The sequence below is a fragment of the Pinus tabuliformis genome, chromosome 4_2, assembly GCF_031772625.1.
Source record: "Pinus tabuliformis cultivar Carrire ecotype Pingquan chromosome 4_2, CPIR1, whole genome shotgun sequence".
In the NCBI taxonomy this organism is placed as follows: Eukaryota; Viridiplantae; Streptophyta; class Pinopsida; order Pinales; family Pinaceae; genus Pinus; species Pinus tabuliformis.
Genome location: NC_142304.1, coordinates 190,808,997 through 190,815,609, shown reverse-complemented (window position 1 = coordinate 190,815,609; position 6,613 = coordinate 190,808,997). Strand labels below are relative to the sequence as shown.

The 6,613-nt window shown below is 37.5% G+C and overlaps 1 pseudogene across 1 annotated transcript; it reads right to left on the bottom strand.

Annotated features, from left to right (window-relative positions):
• Positions 1–296: 296 nt before the first annotated feature.
• On the bottom strand, positions 297–2,615 carry LOC149168783 (monooxygenase 2-like; annotated as a pseudogene). Its single transcript, XR_016259344.1, has 6 exons — positions 2,448–2,615; positions 2,152–2,298; positions 1,987–2,064; positions 1,723–1,894; positions 1,409–1,640; positions 297–1,292 (listed from the first exon to the last, which is right to left on the bottom strand). The product of XR_016259344.1 is annotated as a monooxygenase 2-like (transcript).
• Between the last annotated feature and the right edge of the window lie 3,998 nt (positions 2,616–6,613).

Sequence of the window (6,613 nt, the reverse complement as noted above, 5' to 3'; positions counted from 1 at the left end):
AACATTATTAACCCTAATATTAATAATAATAAAAAGAAAGATGGCCAATGGTATTGACCCATGGTATTTAGAACCAATGGTATTGACCCATGACATTCATCTGGAATGTTGCATATTTAAAGGGGGAATTAAACCAGCATAGATCCATTTTTCCTCTGGATCTACTAAGCGGCGCCAGAGATCAAATTTTTTTTCACTCAAATATCTTAATATGCAAACTAGCATAAAGTGAAAAAAGATTTGATGTCTCTATTAGAGTAATTTCAACCTCTTAGAAGCATATTACATCTAGAATATAAAAATTTAATTATTAATATTTATTATTTTATTTTTATTTTTTTTCTAATAAATTTTTACCCAAAGGGCAAAAAATCGACTAGTAACATATTTAAATAATGAAAAATAAATATGGAAATAGTAACATACAAAAATTACTCCAAATCAAATAACCCCAACGAAACTTAGCTTGACAAGCATGTCAACAGATTTTTGGAAAGGGAGTTGGTCTGGAACGAATTATTTTATATTCAATCTGAAAGCACCATGTACCATTGATATAGCATTGAAGAACGGAGCAAATTTCGACAAAACTTATTCATTGAGATGACACCATGCCTAGTTCGATACCAGGTACCAGGTCTCCCACGAACGAAGCCAACCTATCATAATTTCAATCGAAAATAATTATACGTTATGAGCATGAGAGGACGACGATGATGGAAACGGTAGTTTATCAGCTTACTGGGATGGCAGAGTTCCACAGTCAGAGGTGGATGCGAAGTAGGGAAGAGGTGACATAGAAAAGAAAGGCAACCAAATCCAATCACGAACGAATCGCAGGAAAGGGGAGTGTCCGTCGAGCACAATGCCCGAAACATATGCTGCCCCAACAACGCTCAACACTCTCCATTTCCTTGCAGCCCAGTATTGCTGAAAACATTCCTCTATCATTCTTTCTTCTTCTTCTCCCCACATTATATCCTCCTCTAAGTTTATATTGGAGACTGAGAGGCATTTAGCCAAAATCACAGCGTCCTCCAGCGCCGAGCAAGCGCCTTGACCCAGATCTGGGGTCATTGGGTGCAACGCGTCTCCAACAACCGTAACGCTTCCCTTGCCCTTTGCCTTCCTGTCCCACTCCCATGGCCATATCCATCTCAACTTTAGATCCGCAATACTCAACGTATCAGCGGAACTGGACTTTATTAACTCTCCAATGGGTTCTGGAAAATCTCTCACCGCCTGTAACATCGCGCGTCTCAGGCTCTCAGAATCACGAGATACGTCGGCATCTGTAAAATTAATCCCACCTCAACTCATGTCAGCACTACCTGATCATAAAAGTAAAGACCTGCACAATACATAAATTTTATTGATGTGACTGTGGGAATCCTATCTGAAAAGGTACCTTGTGGTTGTGATTTCCTGGTTATAAACCAGTACAATTGTTTGTCTGTGCAGGGAATGATTCCTGCCCTCACCCCTTCACCCCATATTTGTACCATCCTTTTCTCTGTTGTATGATAGCGCTGAGGACACTTTGCCATCCCTCTCATGCCAACACGTCCTACGGGCTTCGCGGGTTCTAAACCCATCCACTCTGCAACTGCCGAGTGCACGCCATCACAACCAATTACGATCTGATCATCATAAACGTCACATCAGTTTTAAGAGATTTAGAAATCATCAACACAAGATGGTGGGTATATAAATTGTATATACCTTTGCTGTGATGGATGTTCCATCTGCCAGCTCTAGAGTTGTGAAAGGAGAGCCAGCCTTTTTATGTATGGAAACAAGTTTAGAGTTAAATCTGATACTCCCATCAGGCAATGCTTTAGCTAGTGTTTCCAGCAGCACTTGTCTTTCTATGCACCGAGCTTCCATTCGTTCCCTGAACTCGATCAATAGAAATTTTATTGAAAATGAACATTGTTCGCAAAATATAATTTTCTCATTCCATGTTTCGAATGAGTATAACTAAACACAATCGATTACCCTGTGGGTTCTTTTATGAACTGAACATCTTTCTGGACGCCAGAAGACTTTGAGCACCCCCGTATCCTGCATGACCATGACCACTAGCAAAGTGAAACTCCATTTTTTATTTCATGACTGATGAAAATAATTTTGGCAATATTGCTTACTTACCCTTCAAGCTGACAATAATTTGGACGAAGGGTATCTGCTACACCAAGAGCGTCAAGAGCTCTCCAACCATTGGCCCATATAGTCAACGCAGCCCCCGTAGTTCGAAGAGAATCAGAGCGCTCCAGCACCAGGCTCTTGAGGCCGATCCTGCATGCAGCATCCATTCCCATAATGTTAATGTTGGGTCAATACTTGTGTGTGCAGAAGCATAGCATTATTTTTCAGTTATCAAGCTGAAAAGTGACCCTATTATTTCTCAATTAGGAAGCTGAAAAATGAGATGAGACGAATCGGACCTGTGGAGGGCAATGGCTGTGGCTAACCCTGCAACGCCGCCTCCTACAATTACAATATTAGTTGCTTCAGTTCCATGAGAACTGAAGAGACTATTAGGGGTGGCCATCGTCCCACGATTTCTCTCTCCCAACTTAAAACACTCCCACTTCGATCGTGCAATCCGAAACATTAAGTCTAAGTCTGGTGGGGATATATATATATAAAGAAGCATCCTACTGTATGCATCGGAATTTGACGGACAAATTTCCCGTCACTAGGTTATCTGCTCGTCAAATACGACTACCCCTGCAAAATTGGTCAAAACTGTCCACATCGTTTTGAAATTCCAACCCAGGGGCCACTTCAAAGATTCCCAACTTATCTCACGGCTGACGTCTAAATTGCATGCCCATATTATTTCGACCCACAAAGTGGCTTTCACTTATCTTATCGCTGCATTATATCATATATTATTGCTGCATTATGTCATATATGTCGTTGTGCCGTTGCCAGGGAGACCAATTACCTCATTGTGTATTCTCTCCACGTTATAAACGGACGTATGAGATCTCTCGAAAGGAAGCATTTTCAACAAAGGAGTTCATATTTTATTTCTTCTAAGTTTGCACGAGCCTATATGGATCGCAGAGTACTTCCGTAGTGAACCTTATCGCTGCATTCGATATCTCACGCATGACGTTTAGCATTTAGGCTTTTCATTTTTGCTTTTTCTAATTTTTCATAAGTTAAATTAAATATAGTTTTGGTACTTTGGATATATTTTATATAAAAATTGTATGATAAATAATGTATAACTTTTTTATTTTATTTTGTTTTGTATATGTACCTTTCACCAATGGAGGCAATATGTTATTTATCGCATTACATTCACATTATTTCGTGAAGTTTAAATTGACAAACTATAAATTTAAAATTAAAATTAATTTGATTTAGTGGATGGTGTCTTAACTCATAATTGAAAAGTAGGGGGTTTATTCACAAGCTTATTCACATTGAGGTCGTTGGGAAGGGCGATTAAAGGGGGTAATTAGGGATAATTTTAATGAATCTTTCTTTCCAATGGCTATTAATCTCTCTAGAATAGATGTATATATTCTGAATAATTTTAAATAATTTGAAAGAAAGTGAGTATGTATTTGAGGATTCCTCCCAACGAGATGTAAGGCTGTGTTCAATGATCCCTTTCAAGGTGTCCAAGAAAGTTCAATAAATGTTATGTATGCCAACATATTTAATCATTTAAAGAAAAGGAGGTGTTGCCCTAGACATGTTTTAAGTTTTGTTAATTAAGTGATGTGTAAAGTATTGATCATTTAGTCGAGGTGTTGAATATATTAGTTAACTTTTAATCACATTCATTTTAGTTAGATATTTACCATATTTTCCTTATTACCTAATCATTAGTAATAGTAGGGGTTATGGAGCCTACCATGTTTGATCATTAATCGTAAATGGGTTGAAGGAAAAAAGTTGTGAAGGGGTTCACCACATCCCCAACGTACCGAATGATATTTATATATCTCTTTTTGTTACTTTGTAAACTATATATATAAATATGATTTTGTAGGTTGGGGGAGTGTTGAAACCCTTCCCAAATTTGTTTTTTCAACCATCTATTGCTAATGCTCAAACATGATATGCTCCATAACCCCTATTACTACTAATGATTGGGAAGTTAGGAAAATATGGGCAATATCTAGCTTAAATGAATGTTATTAAAAGTTAATTAATCAATTCAACAACTCAACTAAATGGTGTATACACATATGACACATGATCGTCTACTAGTCAAAATCATTTTTGATATTCTTAGGTCAAAACCCATTTATCAAAGGAAGTTGGCTTCCTTAATTATATTTAATTTGTAATATTTTCCTAAATATTCTCTAGAATGTAAATTTATTGTTATGAAGTTGGATGAGTGCCATTTAGTTGTTAAATAAGGGGAAATACCTATCAAAATTAAGAATATGTTGGATAGTTTGGAAAAGTACATTAGGGTTGTTACTTTGTGTGAGAGTTTATGTAATAGAGTTTTCAATGTAATTGAGATTTAGAGGAGCGTGAGAGAGTTTGAGTTTTTGAGAGTGGTGAGAGTGTGAAAAGATCAAGACTACACATAACATTGTTGATTCTATAATCTTCCCTTTCATATTAATTCAATATATATATCAATTGTGTGTTCCTCTATTTCCTTATTATGATCATGATTATTGAAGTATAGGTAGATTAAGTTATCTCTATTCATTGCAAGACAAATTGAATGTTGAAAATGAACAATTATAGATTCAAGATCAAAGTCCATGTTCCAAAGCTCGATTTGTAACAAATGTTTGACTAAAATGATTCAGAATGGTTTCAAATCAGACTAGATTAATAGCTATAATGAGAGTTTAGCAACACCATATTTTCATTTCAAATAATTTGTCAATTGATAGAGATGTAAACAAAATTTTGTCATGATTTGTCATCAACTATATTTAGGAAGAAATCTAGGTTGAGGAGTGTTGACAAGGTTAATCCTCTCTGTGGACAAAGACGATCCCTATAGCCCAATGAGTGGGTCTAGCAACTAAAGTGACAATCAAATAGACATCTTCGTAGGTTATAATTGAAAAGAAGAACGAAAGAGATGGCCTACCTCGTTCTGATGCTATTCCGATTTCCTTCGTTGAGTACCTCGAACTGCTTGTGTCACGAACTTGTTCCTGCTTCTCTCGGTATTTACATGCCTACACAAGTGATCAAGAGACAGCAAAGCATGCCAGAACCAATAGAAAATCCAATAACAACCTACTTAACTGATCCAGGAATGTCAAGCCAAATAATAGATGAACATATATATTTTGGGAAGATGAACCAATAGTTGTATATTATTAAGAAATAAAGGGAATCTTATAACCAAAGCCTTGATGTTGAAAGGCTCTACTTGAGTGGTAATCCAAGTCCAAGCCAAGAACTCTGCAAGCACTCCTCCAAGTCTAAGGAATAGCCTCTAGGTACAAGCTTAGCATAAGGGTGAAAATAGACATAGACCAACTATTTGGGAATGGAAGAGGATGAATTTATAGGCTAGGAGAGGGAGTTAGGAGTTCTCCAAAGATAGGATTAGGCCCACGTCTCAAGGAGATAACTCACAGGGATAAAAAAAAAAGAGGTCAAGTTGGCAGAATTCAACCTCATCTATGTGAAACAACCTCCATCTCGCTGCTCTAGAAGAGTTTAAATCACAAAGCTTCTCATCTTCTTTGGGAAAATTACCTTTTTGGCATCATTGCGGATATGCAAGGGAACATAGTGATGCCGTCACTGGTCAAGTATAGTGAAACAAGCGACCACTGTTGTTTTAAGCATCAAAAGATTGATGATGCTCATTTTAGGGTTTTAAGAGCTACTTCTTCACGAAAAGCTCAAGGAATTTTCCAAACAAAGTCTTAGGAGGGATCTGAGCTATATACATGGATGAGTATACTGTATAACGGTCATGTTTCGGGCACTTCAGGATATGTCACAGGGAAGTGCAGGAGGTGTGACAAAATACTGTGTAACAGATGACCCCTAAAGCATGAAGAAAAAACGAGGAGTGATGGATAAGATGCATTACAAGCTCTTGTAAGGATGAGTACACAGACTATCGTGAGACCTGCAAATCAAGGACGCATATACATATACATATTTGAGATGAAGGCATGAATCCACTGCATGGATGCAACCATCCTGATGATGAAGACTATATAAAAAGATCCATGGTATGGGTGAAACCATCCAGATAACAAGGATCATCATCAATATAAAGTCCCACGGTATGGTCACAACCATTCGTATAGTAGAAACATGTGTGCAATCATGAATGACATATAACTCCATGCAGCTTGAGTCATAATAGATAAGACTCAGGGTATTGTGCTCCATCCCGGCCCGATCAATGTACGAATCCTAGGATGCGAATAAGTGTGTTGAAGTCGAACATGCTAGAAAACCACCTCATTACCGGCCAATGATGTGGACCGTTAACAGGTATGAGAGAAACCACCAATACTAACAATGGCTCTCATGGTACAACAGTACAATTTGTGAATGTGATAATGAAGCTAAATTCGAACACTCATGGAATAACCCGATCAAAAGCCAATGATGAAGACCTGTCATCGGATGTGAAGAACTA